The following is a 21988-nucleotide window of genomic DNA, read 5'->3' on the forward strand; positions in this document are numbered from 1 at the left end:
GTCACCCTTGTGTTCCACTCGGTCACCCTGTCCACCTTGAACTGCCATTGCTCCCCTTCCCATGCCCCCTTGAACAATAATGCACCTGTGATACAAATAGACTGGACTCCATCCTGGACTTCCCTCCATCATCAACCCAGCCCATTGCACACCCCCCTCTAATCATTAGCACTTAAATAAACACCATTTGAAAAAATACATGTATAGAGTCTGTCAAATCATTTAACCATGTATTCGTTTAACAAGCTTTAAACACTTCAATATAACTGTACAGTATTGTATACATAGGAATGACCTGTAGTTGGCTGCAGTCAACACACCAGGAGCGATATTGGGACACAAATATCTGAAAATAGAGATGCCAAAGGGTACAGTAAGTGGGCATAGAATTTTGAAAATTAGCCTGCCAGTGACAATGTCAAATACAAAACAGTCAATGTAAAGTGTAATTACAGTGTCTTAACTGTGTGTCATTGGAAGTACTGTCTTATAATAGTACTTCTGTTGTCCTCATCCTCTGCCTCCTCATCTTCACTGTCCAGAGGTCCACTGCTGCCACACGCCGATCTCCAGCTTCATCCTCCTGCAGAAAAGGCACCTGGCGACGTAAGGCAAGGTTGTGCAACATACAGAATGCCACGATGATGTGGCACACCTTTTTTGTTGAGTAGTACAGGGATCCACCTGTTAGATGGAGGCAACAAAACCTGGCCTTCAGGAGGCCGAATGTCCTTTCAATTATTCTTCTTGTTCGCCCATGTGCCTCATTGTAACCTTCCTCTGCCCTTGTCCTGGGATTCCTCACAGGGGTCAGTAGCCATGAGAGGTTGGGGTAACCAGAGTCACCTGAAAATATCGAGGGACAACTGTTAGGCACACACTAACCTTTACGGCTCACACCATACCCATACACCAACATCCACTGGGTGGGAACCAGGGCTCACCTATTTGCCACACTCTGTGCCTCTGGAGCTGAGCCCTCACATATGGGATGCTGCTATTCCTTAGGAGAAAGGCATCATGGACCGACCCGGGATACTTTGCATTGACATGGGAGATGTACTGGTCTGCTAGGTACACTATCTGCACATTCATGGAGTGAAAGCTCTTTCAATTTCTGAGCACCTGTTAATTGGCTGAGACATTCCTGCTGCCAAGCCCACTGTCACTTGGAAGGAGCCACTTGCTAGGAAATGGAGCACAGATAGGACTTGCACAAGAGGGGGGATCCCGGTGGGCTGACGGTTAGCAGATATCATGTCAGGTTCCAATTGGGCACACAGCTCTGTGATTGTGGCCCTGTCCAGTCTATAGGTGAGGAAAATGTGCCTGTCCTCCATTGTTTCCAAGTCCACCAGGGGCCTGTACACAGGGGATGTCTCCATCTCCGATTGATCCGCAGCGGTTGCAATCTAGGGGGCAAATGGTTAGTAGCTGGTCAGTATCCCATATTTAAAAACACTACACTGCATTGCATGTTGTGACTGTAACACAAGATTGTTGTATAGGCCCAAATGGTGCATATGTGTACTGTGACGCAGTTAGGTGCCATGGCCTGCCCTCCCCCCTGAAATGGCGTCCGCCTGTCCTGTATGGAGTGACATGTGGAAATGAGGTAATTCCGCTGATGTTGTGCACCGTTGAGGGAGCCAGTCGAAAACCGCTGTGCTACTCCTCATTGGATCCCATTGGGCCCTGTGGGTTACAGTGGCCAATGGAGATGTACGCCAGTGGTGACGGTAAGCACTGCAGCGGACGTGACCGCCATTTTCTATCTGTTCACCCACTTGCTACCTGACCTTCAACAGGAAAGGACCTACAATGCAAGCACTGCTGTGACCTGTTTCTGGAACCGACCATGGCTCGTGTGACTGGGGAAAGGGCCCCTGCCTTCACCGCTGCAGACTTGGAGAAACTGGTGGATGGGGTCCTACCCCAGTACTGAATGCTGTATGGGCCTCTAGACCAATAGGTGAGTACACTGTGAGCACTATGCATGGGGCATGAATGCATGGAGTGCTGTGTGTGAGGGCCTCGTGTAAGGGGGGGGGTTGGTGGAAGATTCCTGGGCAGCGTGCTGCATGTATGGTGGGCAATGTCTGTGCGTAAGGGGATGGGAGGGCTATGCTGGGACATGAGTGTAACAGGCCGGACGGTCTGACTGATACCTTTTTTCTATGTGTATTTTTCTGCAGGTCAGCGCCCATCAGAAAAAGGGTATATGGCGTGCCATTGCCAAGGGCGTGTGGACCATCGGAGTCTATGGCAGGCGGAGCACCAACTTTTGTAAATATGGGGAGGACCTGAGACGCTGGGCAAGGAAGACGGCGGAGGCCCAGCTGGGGATGGCCTCCCAACGAGGAAGGGGTGCCCATAGAACCCTGACCCCCCTCCCCATGGCCTGCATATTGGCGGTGGCCTATCCGGAGCTGGATGGGCGCTTGAGGGCATCACAGCAGCCACAAGGGGGTGAGTACAGTTTCCAAATATACTACTTGCGTGTGGTGGCGTGGTCTCCTGGTGGGAGATGTGGGCCTGTGGGTGCCTCTAGGCCAGGCCGGTCATTGCAGGGTAGGTCCCATGTTGGGCAGGGTATGATGTGAACCTCCTCCAACCAAGCTAGTAGGCATCCACTACTGGGCAGGGGTCTGTGAGTCTCTGTTATGCTGTTAGTGGTGTTAGGTATTACTGTCCGTGGGCTGGTGACTAGCATTGTGACTGGTAGTGCATTGCCTAATGCGTAGGGCTGTTCCCTGTGTGTGTGGTGTGTGTGTGTGTCTTGTGTACGTCAACGGTGGTGTTGGAGCAGCCATTGACCCAGTGTATCCTTTGTCTCTTCCCCACCCCTTTTTGTTTTGTCACCCTGTCCTTCTGTGCATTAGCATCATCTGGCAGAGGAGCAGTGGCACCGGCAAAGGAGGGAGCTGCATCCCACAGGGCCCAGGAGGCCGAATCCTCTGATGGTGAGGGCACCAGTGGGACGGAGGGCGAGGGGAGCACCACGGCGGAGATAGGAGGGACAGTTCGGACAGTGATACCTCCTCCTATGGAAGCTCCCTGGTGGTGGCGTACACCCCAACCAGGTACAACTGCCACCCCAGGTACCAGCACCGCCCTCCCAGCAGCCCCTCAGTGAGTTTCCAGTGCCCTCTCACCCAGGAGGGTGGGCATCTCCTTTGCCCCAGGCACCTCAGGCCCTGCCCCAGTTAGCCTTGCTGCCCTGAGTGAGGAGGCTGTTGGCCTCCTGTGATCCATCTCTGTTGGGCAGTCAACCATTGTGAATGCCATCCAGGGGCTGGCAGGCCATTTGCAACAAACAAATGCATTCCTGGAGGGCATTCACTCAGATATGGTGGGCCAACAGAGATCAATCCAGGCTCTGGCCTCCTCTCTGATGGCAGCCATTGTCCCTGTTTCTAGCCTCCCCCCTCCAACTTCCTCTACCCAGTCCCATTCTCCCTCAACCCCAGCCTATCCCAAACACACAGGCAGACCATCATGCACCCAGGACAACATACAGGAGTGGTTCAGGCAAACACAAGTACCACACATCATCCCGCAGGCACTCACACAAACAGTAGCATCTACACTCACACCTGCATGCACTACATCCTCATCCACTACCTCATCCACTACCTCCATCATCATCACCATCACGCCTATCACTACACACTCCTCACTGGCAGACACCACCCCCACATCCATGCACACGTCCCCTATGTCCTCTCCCACTGTGTCTGTGCCCCCTCCTCCCAAAGTACACAAACCCAAGCACTCAGACACCCAACAGCCATCCACCTCACAACAGCATCCAGCACATGCACCTGCACCCAACCATAGCAGACACATCCTACAACCACTTCCTCTTCCTCTACTTCCAAACCTTCACCCTCTTTCCGCCCCAATGTCCCTAAGAAGCTTTTCCTCTCCACCGTTGACCTCTTCCCTACCCCTCCCCCCCATCCTTCACGTCGGGCCAGGGTGGTCAGAACCCAGGCCAGCACCTCAGCCACCCAGTCAACGGCTACAGTAGTGTCGACAGCTACTGCAGGTGGGAGAGGATCCCAGGAACCAGCCCGCAGTACTGGAAGTGTGCATGCACCAGGTGCATCAAGGAAGGGCAAGGAGGCACCACCAGCTTCAAAAGTGAAGGGCAAGGAGGCACCACAAGCTGCCAAAGTGAAGGGCAAGGAGGCACCACCACCAGCCAAAGGGAAGAACAAGGAGGCACCACCAGCTGCAAAAGGGAAGGGCAAGGGGCCAGCAGGCAGGAAGGACAGGAGGCCTGGTGCTGGGACTCATTCGGAGCCCCCACCACAACCGTGGTGGTTCAGCCGTCCAAGACTGCAGGGGAGGGACTGGAGCCTCCCCCACTGCTAGCCCCGCCACCAGCACCGTCAGTAACACCGACAACAGCAGCAGCAGCCCTGATGGGCAACTGTCCGAGGCTGCAGGGAAAGGGCTGGAGCCTCCCCCCACCACTGCCAGCACCGCCACCAGCAGCAGCAGCCCCAGTGGTCAGCCGTCCGAGGCTGCAGGGGAAGGGCTGGAGCCTTCCCCCACCACTGCCAGCACTGTCACCTGCACCGCCACCAGCAGCAGCAGCACCAGTGGGCAGCCGTCCGAGGCTGCAGGGGAAGGACTGGAGCCTCCCCCCACCACTGCCAGCACCGACACCGACACCAGCACCACTGCCAGCACCAAGACCAGACCTGCCGCTGTCAGCAGCAGCTGCCCCAGTGGGCAGCTGTCCGAGGCTGCAGGGGATGGGCTGGAGCCTCCCCCCACCACTGCCAGCCCCGACACCAGACCTGCCACTGCCACCACTGAACAGCCGTCACCGCCGGCGGGCAGTGTGTAGTCCTGTCTCCACGGGCTGTAGTGCGTCCTGGACCCTGCAAATCCTGTAGGTGTGACACCCAGGTGAGAGACTGTGACCTTGCACTCCCCAAGATCTGCATCACAGGGCGCAATGCCCTCTCCAGAACCAGTGGAAGAAGCCATCCACTCACCCCATCCTCAGGATGAAGCACACTGGGCACAAGATCCCCTCCAGAACCAGTGGAAGAAGCCATCCACTCACCCCATCCTTCCCAGGATGAAGCACACTGGGCACAAGGCCCCCTCCAGAACCAGTGGAAGAAGCCATCCACTCATCCCATCCTTCCCAGGATGAAGCACATTGGGCACAAGGCCCCCTCCAGCACCAGTGGAGAAGCCATTCACTTGAGAGACTGTGGCCTTTCACTCCCCAGGACCAAGCAGTGAGCAAACCACACACTTGAGAGACTGTGGCCTTGCTCTTCCCAGGACCAAGCAGTGGGCAAACCACCCACTTGAGAGACTGTGGCCTTGCACTCCCTAGGACATCGCACAGGGCATGTAGCTCCCTCCAGGACCAGTGGCATTGTACCATATTCTGGCTGAGGTACCCCCCATTCCCCATCCCCCTGAGGTGCTTGTGTGTTTTCGACCTGATGCCCCTACAGTGTTTTCTCCATGTTGTTGCAGGAGTGAGGTGGGGCATTGGCCTATGTGTTGTGGCCCAGTGGTCCACTGACATTGAGGACTGGCCATTGTCCCTCCATTTGTAAATATGTATATACGTTTGTATTTTGATGCACTTATTCATTTTCTTTTATCGTATTACACTCACTTTCTTCCAATGTTTTTGTCCTTGCATTATTCCTGAGGGGTAGCGGGTGAATCTGTATGCTACTGCATATGGTTATGTGTATGGTGTTGGGGGTGCTGTGTGTTGTGTGTGTGTGTCACTTTCTTTTTCCTCCCCCCTCCCTTGGCAGTACTCACCGTGGTCGTCTTCACCCGCGTTGCTGCTCATAATGCGGGAAGAGATAGACGAGCATGGGGAAAATGTGCAACTCGGGCTCCATGGTGTTGTGGTTGTTCCCTGAGTTTCCAGAAGTGAGTTCTTTGACTTCTGTGTTCTGTTTCTTCCGTGCTTTTGATGTCGTTGGTACCGGCCCGGAAAAGGTGGCGGATAGGCCTGTCTTAATACAGTGGACAGTACATTGTCTTCTGCCTGGCTGTTGGCGGTTACCACCGTGCTGCTTGTTGCTACCGCCTTGGGGGGTCAGAGTGTTAAAGTGGCTGTCTGTCTGAGCGGTTTCAGCCGTGGTCATAATTCCATTTTTGTTACCGCCGGCCTGTTGGCGGTATTACCGCCGCTTTATCACCGACCGCCAGGGTTGTATTGAGGGCCTTAGTGTTTACTTTTCGTTCTCTGACTTCAAAGTGAGAGGATTTATGCGACAATCTTGCTGGATACTGGAGTTAGGAAAGAGTTTTTTATATCACATGACAACATTTAAATAAACATCAAAATATATCAGAATTAGGAGTACAAATGAAGCACATTTTTTTTATTTCTGAACTGTGCTGGAAACAAATACCTTTATGTGATCAAAACAAATCATTTCATTAGGTGATGCAGTTTCCATACATCATCTGTGCACAGTATAGTTTGATTTGAAAAACTGTATGTCTGTGCAAATGTAATGGTCATTTCAATAAAAAATGTGTTGTCTGTAATGGCTGTGTTACCACACCATGCATACTCCACTCCACTCTGCTCCACACCACTGCACCCTACTCTGTATCACTCCACTTTACACCACTCCATGCCACTGCACTGCACTCATCTCCATTCTGAACCACTCCACGTTATGCCACTGCACTCTATGCTACTTCACACTATGCCTCTCTACTCTGTACCAGTCTACTCTATGCCAATGCACTTTACGCCTCTCTGCACCACTGCACTCTGCGCCTCTGTACACTATACCACTCCAGTCTAGGAAACCCCAATCTAGTCCCCACAACTCCACTCTATGCCACTGTGCAACACTGCACTGTACGCCACTGCACTCTAAGCTAATACTCTCAATGCTAGTGCACTTTACTCTGTAACACTCAGCTCTATGCCCCTGCACTCTACATCAATACACTGTACGTCACTCTAATTTACTCTGCACCTCTGCACTCTATGCCGCGGCACTCTTCACCACTTTACTCTATGCCACTCCATGCAACTCCACTCTACCCTGCACCTCTCCACTCTAAGCCACTTCACTCTACCGTGAAAAATCTACTTTACGCCACTGCACTCTGTGCCACTGCATTCTATGCCATTTCACTCTACCCTGCACCTCTCCTCTCTATGCAACTACACTCTACTATGAAACAATCTATTCTATGCCACTGCACTCTATGCCACTCTTACCAGTGCACTCTAGTTCAATACACTCTACAACACTGACACTCTACTCTGCAACACTCCACTTGCCGCCACTGTACTCTACAACACTGTACTATTACATTCTGCACCAATACACTCTATGCCACTCTACTCTGCCCCGTGCCACTCTATGCCACTGCTCTGTATGCCACTGCCCTTTACTCTGCAGAACTGTACTCTATGACACTGTTCTCTGTACCACTCTACACCGACACTCTACTTTGCAACACTGCACTCTACACCACTCTCCTCTGTACTACTGCATACTATCCCACTGCACTTTATGCCTCTGCACTCTAGGCACTATACTCTATTCTGCACCACCCTACGCCACTGCACTCTATGCCACCTGAGTCTACTCCCCACTCTGACACTGCACCACTCTGCATTACTGCACTCTCTGCCACTCTATTGTATGCCACTCTACTCCACTCTATGCCACTCCATTCTGTCCCACGCCACTCCATGCCACTGCACTCTAAACCACTACACTCTACCCCAGAGCTCTCTAAACAACTGCACTGTACCCCACTGCACTGTACTCGGCACCACTCTGCTCTACTTCACTGCTCCTATGCCACTCTACTCCACTGTACATCCCTGTCTTTTAGCCATGCTGAACAGCAGTCACTCTGGTGTATAACATGGCTAAAACACATTGGCAAAGCCAATAACTCTTGCATAGACGAGCCCTATTGACTTTGCCAATGTTCGTTAGTACTATGAGGTACTGAGGTCCCTGAAAGAATTGTGAATGTGTAGTCCTTATTTTAAACATGCATTTGACGCCTCACCAGGGGTAGAAAGCGCTATTGCTGATACAAAATGCGCAAATACATTTAGGTTAAATAAAAAAAGTGCTTCTCAAATACAGCTTTGAATAATATACAGTTTATACCTATTACTAATATTTTTTATAACACTCCATTAAAACCACACACGCAGCCCAGCTCACCTTGGAACACCCTTACAGTACCTCTCTAAAAGAAAATATCTTTGTCATCAGAAAGCTTCAAGTAACTCCTTTGATTAAAGTCAATACAGGTTTCCAAGCTCCTTTGCATTTGCAGATTTACCACTTGAGTACCTTTGATTTCTTTAGGGAAGGAGACACCATGGTAAAAAGGCCTTTTCTTATCTGTCTGCCCCTCCTCCCTCAGAGCATAGGAGACTCCCTGCCTTTCAATCCAGCTGGGGAAACGGATCTGCCCGTAATTTCACCCTGCAGTCTGTTGTCCTTTTGGTGAAAGGCAAAAATTACGGACAAAGGTCTGTCCGTTAAGATTTTCAGAACGGGAAACAGACGGCAGGGCGAAATTACGGGCAGCCCGTGAAATTTACGGATGGTTGGTCATCCTAGCTCCATTCGCTCCAAGGCTCCTGTTACCAGATTCCTTTATGGGAGAACTTTGCAGGAGCATCAGAGGAGACATTCCCCGACCCCGGGATTACGTCTCAAGGAAGCTTCATGCTACAAAACAAGATGTGGTAGCCCTGGGCCACAGAGTAGAATCTGTGGAAGCGTAGCTGGCAATGTTTCAGATTGCTATGTGTAACGTTTTCATAATTTCAGTGTAATTATGGGTGGCATTACAGCGACTATGAGTGACACTTTCTTGCAAGCAAAATCAAGCAATGAAGACGAGGGAAGAGTATAAATATCGTGATATATCAAGAATCCTGTACCTCCCGCTGTACTCCAGCGCCACCTTGTGGCCTTTGATAAAAACTACTTGGAGCTTACCTAGCAAAGTGAGAAACTGGTACAAGAAGGTTATACTGCACTTCAGGACTTGCGTGACAATCACAAGCATTGCGGTACTGCACAAAAATGACTGGAAATATGTTATACTGACGTGAGATGCGTGACACTTGGCAGGGCTGGATTAATGACTGTAGTTCGGTATAGTACATGTCCTCATACAATGCATAGTCAGCGCGACCAACCTACCAGTCACAGGACCTCTATGTCGGAGCCTCATGACAAGACAAGGGTTGAGCAGCAGAAGTGCAGAAACCTTGTGCTGTGTGTTTGCGATGGTCATCTTGGCCATCCCCTGGTCACCAGGGCTGTAATTCAATTCAATTTTATTAACAGTTGAGATATACCTCTGCTGAGGAACAATAAATTACAAAATTATTTTAATAATACAATAGCGTATCTATGCCCACTAGCATTTTAATATTGTGTGCATAGCAGCAATCTATCTATTTTTAAAACGCATACCACAATCCCATCAAAAGTTGATATGTTAAAATTCTAATTTCGCATACAAAAATACCTTATGTGCACATTATTACCCTCCATCATAACTATACGCTCTGCAACAATAGATACATAAAACACAGTCAAACATCCCTTAAAAATGTTTTAGATATCATATAACATATCGGGGGGACTGTGGATGGGGGTGAGAGATAAATGTGCAACAATTTATCATGAGGTGATAAATCAAAATTCACTATTAATGTCCTATTACTTATCTGTAATCTTCATTACTCCTGATCCTGTGGTCCCAGTCCCATTAATTACGAATGGAGATGTCTAGCTCCATAACAGAAAAAAAGAACAGAAGGAGTGCTATCCTCTCTCCCCACCCCCTCCCCCTGGGAGTACCTAATGTGTACTTACCCAGCATTCCTCTTGAACAAACCAAGTCCAAAAAGGAAGACCGGTCCATGGGAGGAAGGGGTGTAATGAATGGGGCGAGGACTACAGGACCAGGAGTAATGAAAATTACTGGTAAGTGATAGGACATTGCCCCCAGGTCCCTCCAGTCCTCATCCCATTCATTACGACTAGAGAATACCAAAGCCAGAAACACCAGCCTTCCCCAACAAGCAAACACAAGGAATCGCAAAAGGACGCCAAACCAGCGACTGCAGTTTCCAAAAGTGATTTATTCAAAGCACATGGAAAATAAATGAACAATCCACAAGCAGGTTAGGAGCAGACAGCATTCAGAACCCCCAAACCAAAATTAGTATCTTCCCCCAAAACATTCTGGAGATGATAATGTTGAACAAAAGTATTAGAAATCCATGTAGCAGTTCGGCAAATTTCAGCAATGGACACCCCCTTCTCAAATCAGCCCAGGAAGTATACACCCCCTGGATAAAACAAGCCTGCACCTCGACTGGAGGCGGAGCCCCAGAAGCAGAATATGCCAATTCAATAATCTGTTTAAGCCACCTACTGATGGACAAAGAGGAAACCTTCTCACCTTTAGAAGAAGCCCCAACAAGACACGAACAGGGACACAGACTTCCGGAATAGCAGGGTCGTACCAAATATAAATCCTCAAAGCATAAGGAACATCCAACAAAGACCAATCAAGGTCACCATCCATGCACACACCAGACGCGATCGCTGACAAAACCATCTCCTGGGAACGATGAAACTAGGTTGCCACCTTCAGTACAGAAGAAGAATTCAGCCGTAAAACCACACTATCAGCAGAAAGGGACAAAAAGGGTTTGCAAGCCATAAGGGCTCCCAACTCCTCAATTTGTCTGGCAGAAGTAACTCCGACCAGAAATACCACTTTGAAAGTGACAAATTTAATATCTGCCAACTCCATGGGCTCAAAAGGGGAAGACACCAAATCCCTCAAAACCAATGGTAAATCCCAGAAAGGAAAAAGAGGCCGAAACACAGGGTGAGAGAGGGAAAAGCTGTGCAGTAGATAAGAGATCAGATCATCAACATCCACCAAATTACCCCAAGGGGAACAGAAAGCCTTAATTGCCACCCACTGGGCCCATAAAGTGGAAACCGAAAGATGCTTCTTATGACCTTCCCACAAGAATTGCAGTACACCTCATAAAGAACAATCCAAAGGAGACAAACCTCCAGGAGAACACCATTATGGAAAGTTCCCCCAATGCCTTTCTTTAGATTTCAAAGTAGCATGCTTCCTGGATTGCTGGATGGCCAAATCTAAGTGGTGGGGGAGACCCTTTCACTGCAGCCCTCTCCTCTGAACTTCTAAACCAACAGCCGACGGCGACAGAGATCCAGAGGAGGAACCGGTCATAGAGGGGAAGGGGAGCAAGGAATCAACCAAAGACGCTGAATGGCCAACCTCTGAAGAGTGGGACACCAAGACCTCTGAGGCAATAAGGGGACTGCCAGAATCTCCACTCTGATTCCAGCAGCAACCTGGCCAGAAATCGGGGAACCAGAGCAACAGGCAGGAAAGGCATACAGCAGACGTTTGGGCCAAGGGACTGTCAGAGCATCCACCGCCCAGGCCCCCTCCTGCTTAAAGCGAGCACAAAACTGAAGCAGCTGAGCATTCAGCCAGAAAGCAAAGAGATCCAGGTAAGGTACACCCAAACCTCTTGCACACTTGGAGAAACGCCCCCAGAGAGAGAGTTCCTGGGACACAGGACAGAAGCGACTGAGAGCATTTGCTACTCCATTGTCCACTCCTGAACATAAGTAGCCACCAGAGACTGCAGATTCCCCTCCATCACTGGAACAAGGGCTGTGCCACAGCATGCAGGGAGCGAGACCTGATACCCCTCTTGTTGTTGAGATAGACATTAGTCACCTGGTTGTCGGACCGCACCACCAAGTGATGACCCACCAAAAAGTGCTGGAACCCCATAATAGCCCTAAACACCACCATCAGGTCCCTCCAATTGGAGGAACGGCGGCCCTCTTGAAGAGATCACTGAGCCTTAAGACACCATTCCCCCAGGGTAGCCCTTCAACAAAAAGAGCTGCCATCCGTGGTAAGGACCAAAGGAGGATCCAGCTGCAGAGGAACCCCTCTGGGGAGATTGTCCTGCAGAGACCACCGTTTCAAGACCAAAACTACTGCAAGGGACACCTGAACTAGCATGTCCAACTGCCTGGAGCGAGAATTCCAAAGTGACAGAAGATGAAGCCAAAAGGGCCAGAGATGAAAGTAAGCCCATGGAACAGTGAAGACTGCTATGTTCCCCCAAGAGGCAAAGCCAATTGCAGACCATCACAGCAGATAGCCCCAAGACCTCCAGAGCCAAGGATCGCAACGTCACCACTCTGGGAGGAGATAGAAATACCCGGTTGAGATCCATATGGAACCGAGCCCCTATAAATGTCAGATCTTGGGAGGGAACCAGCTGACACTTCTCCCAGTTAATCAGAAACCCATGGACCTGCAGAGCAGAACAAACTGACTCGACATCTCAAAGGACCAGGTCCCTGGAGGGGGCATAAATCAGCCAGCCGTCCAAACTGGGGTACAGGGGAATCCCATGAAGATGCAGGCAGGTTGCAAGAGGAGCCACGACCTTGGTACACACCCTCAGGGTTGACCGGAGATCGAATGGAAGCACCCTGAACTGGAAGTTGGAACCGTTGACACAGAGCCTCAGAAACTGCTTGGAGAAATGATGAATTGGGATATGATAGTAAGCGCCCTGCAAGTCCAGAGTGCACATCAGATGTGCTTTGACCACCAACGGAATGATCTGCTGCAGCATCTCCATATCGAAGGGGACATGACTCACAAATTTGTGAAAAGCTTTCAAGTCCAAAACCGGACGCAAGCCCCCGGTGGACTTTGCTACAATGAAAATTATAGAGTAAAAACCCTTCCTTCTCTCCAAAAGAGGCACCTCCAGGATAGTCCATTTGGCAAGAAGAAAGTAAATCCCCTGAGCCAAAGCAGTGCGCTTCACAAGATTGGCAGGCTAAGGGTTCGGCCTCACCTCTGAAGAAGGAGGCTGGAACACCCCAAACTCGAGCTTGTAACCATACTGAATGATGTCCAAAACCCAGGCTTCTGAAGAAGACCCCATCCAGGCCGCCAAACATTTCTTCAGATGGCCTCCAGCACTGACATCCAGCTCCACCATTTAGTCAGGAGCGAGGCTTTTTAGGGGGAGATTTAGGTTTCCTGTTAAGGCCCCGTCCTGCTGAAAACCACCCCTAGGAGCGAACAAACTGGAAGGCTGACACAGCAGAGACTTGTATTTGGAAGACTGATGGTCCCCAGGCAAGGATTTAAGAGAGGAGGAATGTTTCTTCTCTTTAAAATGTTTATGAGGCTTCTCCTCCAGTTCAACGCCAAACAAAACTGACCGCTTGAAAGGCATCTAGAGAGCAGAGTATCTCTGCGCATCATCCATCTTTCAAACACGCAGAACCAGATTATTCTGTGCCACCACACAGGACCCCCAGAGGGTGCTGAGGCCCCCATGACATCAAAGGGCACATCCAACAGGAACTCCCCCTGCTGCTCAATGTACTCCAACACCCCTGAGCAATCAGAGGACTCATCCAAGGCACGATAAAGAGACTCCAAATCAAAAATCGGAGACTGTGCCATGTATGTGCATTAATCTCATCCGTCAGATGGACCCCCGAGTACACGTTCTTGAGGGCAACATCCAGTTCTTATCCACAGAATCCCTTATTTTTTTAAAACATTCTCTTGATTGATTTTATAAACAAAAAAAGAGGGTGAGACTGGAATAAGAAAAAGGATTACATTCAAGCATCACCCAATTAACATATCTAGTAGTAGGCGGTACGTCATACAGTTTGGAGTGTCGAATCTGTAACAAGGTCGACACAATAAGGGTGGCAAAAAGATCTTTCACGCAAATAAAATGAACAGTAAGAATGCTAGGGCAACAATGAAGGGGTGCGGTAAAGGGCTAGGGATACTTGGCTACCCAGGTAGTGGTATGAAGTCGAGAGGTGCAGTAAGGAGGGGGCCAGGGCAGATACAGCCCACCTCGACTCGGACTGAGTGGTAAGTGGCTATGGGGATATTTTATGGAGGCAAGATTCATCAGATAGGGATATTAGCTAGTCATCTGATTGATGTGGAGGGGAGGTCGCAGGAGCTATTTGTGCATCTTGGGTGGGAGGGGCTGTGAGATGGTTAAATTCCATAAGCATGGTGTCCGATGCTGATGATATGGGTCTTTGGCAAAACTGCCACGCCTCTTCCTGGCAGAGTGCGCCTCTAGGAAACTGGCCCTTGTTGTGGTTACCCTTCCCCACTTTTTGCCTGATATTGATGCTGACTTGACTGAGAGTGTGCTGGGAACCTGATAACGAGGCCCGAGCACCAGTGTTCTTTCCCTAAAAATGTACCATTGTTTCCACAACTGGCACACCTCTGGAACACAGGTAAGTCCCTTGTAAAAGGTACCAGTGGTACCAAGGGCCCTGTGACCAGGGAGAGTCCCTAAGGGCTGCAGCATGTGTTGTGCCACCCTAGGGGACCCCTCCACAAACCCATACACACTGCCATTGCAGATTGTGTGTATTGGTGGGGAGAAAAAGGCAAAGTTGGCAGGGCATCCCTATCAGGGTGCCATGCCCACAAAACACTGCCTGTGGCATAGGTAAGTCACCCCTCTAGCAGGCCTTACAGTCCTAAGGCAGGGTGCATAATACCACAGGTGAGGGCATAGCTTCATGAGCAATATGCCTCTACAGTATCTAAGTCCATTCTTAGACATTATAAGTGCAGTGTGGCCATATTAAGTATAGGGTCTGGGAGTTTGTCATTACAAACTCCACAGTTCCATGATGGCTTCACTGAATAGGGTTAGGAATGCCCCCCTCCACAAAGGGAGTGGGCACAAGAAGGGTGTAGCCACCCTCAAGAACAGTAGCCATTGGCTACTGCTCTCTGACCCCTGTAACACCCCTAAATCTTGTATTTAAGGGCCTCCCTGAACCCATCTCATCAGATTCCTGGCAAACTCTCAAGAAGAAGAAGGACTGCATAGCTGAAACCCCAACAGAGAAGAAGGACGACACAAATTGACTTGGCCCCAGCCCTACCGGCCTGTCTCTTGCTTCAGAGAACCTGCACAAAGAAAGCGACATATCCAGCGGGACCAACAACCTCTGCCAAGCTACAGAGGACTGACCTGCATCACAGAGGACCGAGAACTCCAGAGGACAGCGGCACTGTCCACAAAGAACTTTCTAACAAGGGACTCCAGAGCCTTCCCGGATCCGTGAGTCCTGACCACCCTGCACCCGACGCCTCCGACCCGTGTCCAGGTGGCCCAACCAGCTAGAGAGTGTCTCCAGGGGATTGCAAGCAAGTGCCCACCCTGGGTTGACCTCTCCTGCCCTCCACAACGACACCTGCAGCGGGAGTCCCGAGGATCCCCCTGACCGCGATACCTCCGGACGAAGATATCCGACACCTACAAAGACCACTGCACCTGCAGCCCCCAGGCCTTGGAGAATCTGCCCTCCATTGCAGTTTCTGGTCAGCAGGCAGCCCTCCTCATTGTCCAGTCAGTGGTCAGTCCAAACTGACACCCTGAACCTCCCCTGCAGTGTCTGAGTGACCCCGGCGTCCCCTCATAGACTAGCATTGGGAGCCCGACGTCCTGTTTGCACCCTGCACCCGGCTGTCCCTGTGTCGCTGAGGGTGTGTTTGGTGCCTACTTGTGCCCCCCCAGTGCTCCTCTAATCGCCCCTGGTCTGCCCTCCGAGCCGCGGGTTCTTACCTGCAGGCAGGCCTGATTCAGAGCACCCCATGTATTTGTATTTGTAGGAGCCAACATTAAATTTGCTCATCTTTGACCTCTGCACCGACAGGCCTGTGTTGCTGGTGGTGGGTGTTTGGGGAACCCCGACCAGCGTACTCCTTAAAACCCAGAGACTGGAACTGTAAGTTGAATACTTATCTGCAAATCGATCTAACATTTCTTCCCCCCAGGAACTGTTTTTGAAAATTGCACTGTGTCAAGTTTTACCCCCTTCGCTGCCAGGCCTTTTCCCCCACTCCTGTACCAGGCCTTTTTTTGCCTATTTGGAAAAGTTCTCGCTTAGGCCCTCATAACTTTTTGTCCACATAAGCTACCCACGCCAAATTTGCGTCCTTTAATTTCCAACATCTTAGGGATTCTAGAGGTACCCAGACTTTGTGGGTTCCCCTGAAGGAGGCCAAGAAATTAGCCAAAATACAGTGACAATTTCGTTTTTTTCTAAACAATTGGAAAAAGAGGCTGCAGAAGAAGGCTTGTGTTTTTTTCCCTGAAAACGGCATCAACAAAGGGTTTGCGGTGCTAAAATCACCAGATTCCCAGCTTTTAGGAACAGGTAGACTTGAATCAGAAAACCCAATTTTTCAACACAATTTTGGCATTTTACTGGGACATACCCCATTTTTACGATTTTTTGTGCTTTCAGCCTCCTTCCAGTCAGTGACAGAAATGGGCGTGAAACCAATGCTGGGTCCCAGAAACCTAAACATTTCTGAAAAGTAGACAAAATTCAGAATTCAGCAAGGGGTAATTTGTGTAGATCCTACAAGGGTTTCCTACAGAAAATAACAACTGAAAAAAATAAATATTGAAAGTGAGGTGAAAAAAACAGCAATTTTTCTCTACGTTTTACTCTGTAACTTTTTCCTGCAATGTCAGACTTTTTAAAGCAATATACCGTTACGTCTGCTGGACTCTTCTGGTTGCGGGGATATATAGGGCTTGCAGGTTCATCAAGAACCCCAGGTACCCTGAGCCAATAAATGAGCTGCACCCTGCAATGGGTTTTCATTCTATACCGGGTATACAGCAATTCATTTGCTGAAATATAAAGAGTGAAAAATACCTATCAAGAAAACCTTTGTATTTCCAAAATAGGCACAAGATAAGGTGTTGAGGAGCAGTGGTTATTTGCACATCTCTGAATTCCGGGGTGCCCATACTAGCATGTGAATTACAGGGCATTTCTCAAATAGACATCTTTTTTACACACTCTCTTATATTTGGAAGGAAAAAATGTAGAGAAAGACAAGGGGCAATAACACTTGTTTTGCTATTCTATGTTCCCCCAAGTCTCCGGATAAAAATGGTACCTCACTTGTGTGGGTAGGCCTAGCGTCCGCGACAGGAAATGCCCCAAAACGCAACGTGGACACATCCCATTTTTCTACAGAAAACAGAGGTGTTTTTTCCAAAGTGCCTACCTGGAGATTTTGGCCTCTAGCTCAGCCGGAACATAGGGAAACCTACCAAACCTGTGCATTTTTTAAAACTAGAGACCTAGGGGAATCCAAGATGGGGTGACTTGTGGGGCTCTCACCAGGTTCTGTTACCCAGAATCCTTTGCAAACCTCAAAATTTGGCTAAAAAAAACACGTTTTCCTCACATTTCGGTGACAGAAAGTTCTGGAATTTGAGAGGAGCCACAAATTTCCTTCCACCCAGCGTTCCTCCAAGTCTCCCGATAAAAATGATACCTCACTTGTATGGGTGGGCCAGGTGCCAGCAACAGAAAAAGGCCACAAACTTGTAGAGATTATGGGGATAGCACAGCGAGTTGATAAGCACATATTCTTCTTTTATACATCTTTAGGCTGACTCAGCTTTGGGGACCGACACAAGTGAGTTGTCATTTTACTTGGGAGACTGAGGGGAATGCTGGGGAGTAGGAATTTTGTGCTGGAGCGGTGATCGTAGAGACAAAAGTCAGGAAAATATGCTTTTTTAAGCAAATTTTGAGGTTTGCAGAGGAGTCTGGGTAAGAAAATGTTGGGGGATCCACGCAAGCCACACCTCCCTGGACTCCTTGGGGTGTCTAGTTTTAAAAAAGTCTGGGTTTGGTAGGTTTCCCTAGATGAAGGCCGCACCCAGGACCAAAAACATAGGTGCCCCCACCCCCCCAAACACAGGTAGTTTTGTAATATATCATTTTGATGTGTCCACATACGTCTGTGATGTGCCAAACACTAAAATTGGGAAAAGAAACGCACTTAGGTTATGTGAAAAAGACCCCTCACCCACCAACCAAGTTGGTGGCATGCTTCATCATCGGGGTCCCACCTGAGACACCTAGCGTGTCACAAGTGTGCTGCGACGCCTGAATACAGCGGAGCAGGTTTTTTATTTTTTACCACACATACTGGTTGGATTTGGCACAAGGGTGAGTGATGGTTCAGTAGATCAAATTTTATTAACAAGAGATTTCACAAAAGTGAAATGCACTGGTAATAACTGAAAGGCCAAAAAACTGAACCAATGACTCACAGCTCGTGAGCTGTAAAGCCACGGCAAGGCACCAACTGCTTTACAGTCCATTCACACACCTTTCATACATGACATGCACAAGACCATTCACGCCGCCAGCCACGGGCCCAGCACACTACAACACACGCATCGACAGACAGCGCCAGTCAAGGGCCCATCACTTTCATACGCCCACATGCCTGATACAGCAATCACACCAGCTGAGTGTGTGGACTGGGGTTTGGCTGGCAGCGCTAGCCAAGCGCCACCCCAAGCACACCGGCAGCCAAGCGCCACCCCAAGCACACCGGCAGCCAAGCGCCACCCCACCCATACATCCAGCCAAGCGCCATCCCACCCATACCGCCAGCCAAGCGCCACCCCAAGCACACCGCCAGGCAAGCGCCATCCACCCATACCACCAGCCAAGCGCCACCCCACCTACACCGCCAGCCAAGCGCCACACCACCCATACCGCCAGCCAAGCGCCACCCCACACACCGCCAGCCAAGCGCCACCCCAAGCACACCGCCAGCCAAGAGCCACCCCACACACACCGCCAGCCAAGCGCCACCCCACGCACACCGCCAACACTTTTTGTTGTTGTTTATAAACAACAAAGAAACCACTAACTCATTATAAAATAAGTACAAAACTACAAACACAAAAGCTCTAACTAAATACATGACAGTAATGCCAACCGTGAAACTGAACATATGAAAATATAAAATAGGCAGTTCACGCTCACGGTATTTCCCAAAAGTTTTTCCTGGTATGGTAACTTCTATAACAGCCGGGCACACACAGCCCAGGCTTTGAAGGGCAATCGGGCCAGTACATCCGGCTCATCCTCTGGATTGCTCTCCGGGCACATACTCTACATTTCTTTGTGGGCAAGCCTTTTTTGGGAGTGGGAGGAATGTGATCTGGAAAGTGGCGATCTTTCAATCTAGCCACTTCCTCCACCACTTCTACTCTAGGAACTCTTGCCAGTTCCACCACAATAAGGCTCTCTATCACTGACTCCTGAAATTTACAAATGTCATCCTTGACTCAGGTGAACAATCCTTGAACACAATAAAAGCATTAAAAGTTGCCAAATGAAATAAATGTAGAGCCAACTTTTTATACCACACGTAAGACTTACGAAAAGCAGTGTAAGGTTCCAACCTCTGATCTACTCTATCAACACCACCCATGTGCCTATTGTAGTCCAAAATGCACGCAGGTTTGTGCACTTCCGCAACCTGACCCCAAACAGTCACAGGGGAAGTACTCTCATCATGGATGGTAGATAGCATGTACACATCCCTCCTGTCTGAAAATTTCAGAGCTAGCAGCTCATTATTCCACAAGGCACTGCACTGTCCCCTCAGGTTTTTTACAGACAAGCTCCCTTGGATAGCCTTTCCGGTTTGAATGGATTGTACCACAAACAACAGTGTCCACTCTAAAAAACTCCTTGAACAACTGCACTCCAGTGTAGAAATTATCTACGTACAAATGGTGACCTTTGTTAAACAGTCGTCTACCAAGTTCCCACACAATTTTTTCGCTAACTCCAAAAGTGGCCGGAAAACCAGGAGGGTCAATACTGGAATCCCTACCAGTGTAGACCCAGAAATTATACACATATCCTGTACTGCTTTCTGACAGCATATACAATTTAATCCCATACCGTGCCCTCTTACTAGGAATGTACTGCTTAAAAACTAAAGGTCCCTTGAAAAAGACCAAAGACTCGTCTACACTTATCTCTTTGCCTGGAACATAGACCTCTGAAAACCGATCTACAAAATGATCAAGGACAGGCCTAATCTTAAAAAGACGGTCACAATCAGGGTGATCTTGTGGCAAGGCTAAAGCATTGTCTACAAAATGCAGCATACGAAGAAGAAGCAAATAGCGATTACGTGTCATAGTTGCAGGAAATATAGCCATTGCCATCAAGGGACTAGTAGACCAATAAGAAGCCAGTGAAGGGTTCCTGATCAACCCCATCAAAAAAGTCAAACCTAAAAACTTTTTCATCTCTTCCAGATATGTGGGAACCCACTGAGTAGCTCTAGACTGAGGCCTAATTCTGGCAGCGTTGTCCCTCAAATATTGCTCTGCATACAAATTAGTCTGCTCCACAATCTCTTCCGAAAAATACATCGTCCATAAACAAGTGAAAGAAATGGACAGGCAAAACGTTTTCCGTATTGACTCTACTCCCTGGGAGACCAGTAAATGCAGGTAAATGTGGCTGCTCCATGTTTGGGGCAATCCAGGTGTCAGGTCTTCTAATGGGAAACCCTTCAGCCCCAGGCTGCTGCACTCTTGGCACATCAATGCCCTCCTCTACAACAGGCCCTTCATCTGCACTGAGAGTAGCTTCCTCATCAGAAGAATACTCTCGGACAGAAAACTCACTGCCAGAATCTCTCACTTCCTCCTCTGCCTCAGAGTCAGTCTCGTAATCATGGTCTGAAGACGACTCAAAGAGCATGTCAACAACCTGCTGAGCGGTCACTCTGCGGCTAGCCATGATCCTCACTAACAACAAATGGATTGCCAACAACAACTAGCACTAAAATAAGTAATAAACAAAGTGTAGCTTTATCACAAAGATTTATGTACTAAAAAACTATACCACTCACTTGCCTGAAAAAGCTACTCACCAGCAACTACTCTGCCCAGACACAGCAATCACCAATGATATCCCACTAAAAAGAAAAAAGAAAAAAAAGCAAATTAGACATATGACAACACAAATATCATTGTGCTCAAATCTAAGCACAATTTCACACACAATACTGCATTTAGTCCACCACCTACAAACATGTCATTCATGCATGTCAACAATACTCCTTTGGAGTAAATTGCTTTCACTTACCTAAAACATGCAACTATGCAAACCGCAGGACAACTACTGCAAAAACGCAAGAATCCACAGCAAAGGAAGCAAAAGCTTTGAACTAGAACAAAAAGAAGAAATAAACTGTTATAATCACAAATACAAATACTTCGGCAGTTGACAAACACCCCGCCACCAAGAACTTAGAAATTGTCCCTGGTGCCTAAGTGGCTTCTGCCCCACTAGGAGGCAGATGGGCTTAAAAAGAAATAGGCTGATCTGCCCCCAAGTGGGGCAGAAATGGCCAACAGCTCTGTACCCTGTTTGGGGGGGGGCAGCCCTTGCCAAAGGGGGCGAATGGGGGTGCCCCCAGCACAAAAATAACAAAGGAACCCAAAAAAAATCTCTGACATCTTGGTGCTTTCTGCCCCCCTTGGGGGCAGATGGACGTAAAAGAAATTGGCCGATCTGCCCCCAAAGGGGCCAGAAATGGTCAACAGCTCTGTGTCCCCTTTAGGGGGCGACACTTGCCAAAGGGGGCAAAAGGGGGCACCCCCAGCACTAAACAAGAAAAGGGGCACAAAAACAAATCCCTGCCGTATTGGTGGTTTCTGCCCTCCTTGTGGGCAGATGGGCCTACAAAAATAGGCCCATCTGCCCCCGGGGGGGGGCAGAGATGACCAATACGAAATTTCTCCCCTTTGGGGGTGCGACCCTTGCCCAAGGGGTGCCCCCAAACACACAAAACACACACCACACAATCCCTGGCACCTAGTGGGTTTCGACCCCCCCCCCCCAGGGGCCAGATCGGCCAAAAACATGGCCGATCTAGCCCGGGGGGGGGCGAAACATATAAACAATTATTGCCCCCGGGGCGACCCTTGCCCAAGGGGTGCCCCCAAACACAC

This window comes from Pleurodeles waltl, chromosome 6 (assembly GCF_031143425.1).
Source record: "Pleurodeles waltl isolate 20211129_DDA chromosome 6, aPleWal1.hap1.20221129, whole genome shotgun sequence".
Lineage (NCBI taxonomy): Eukaryota > Metazoa > Chordata > Amphibia > Caudata > Salamandridae > Pleurodeles > Pleurodeles waltl.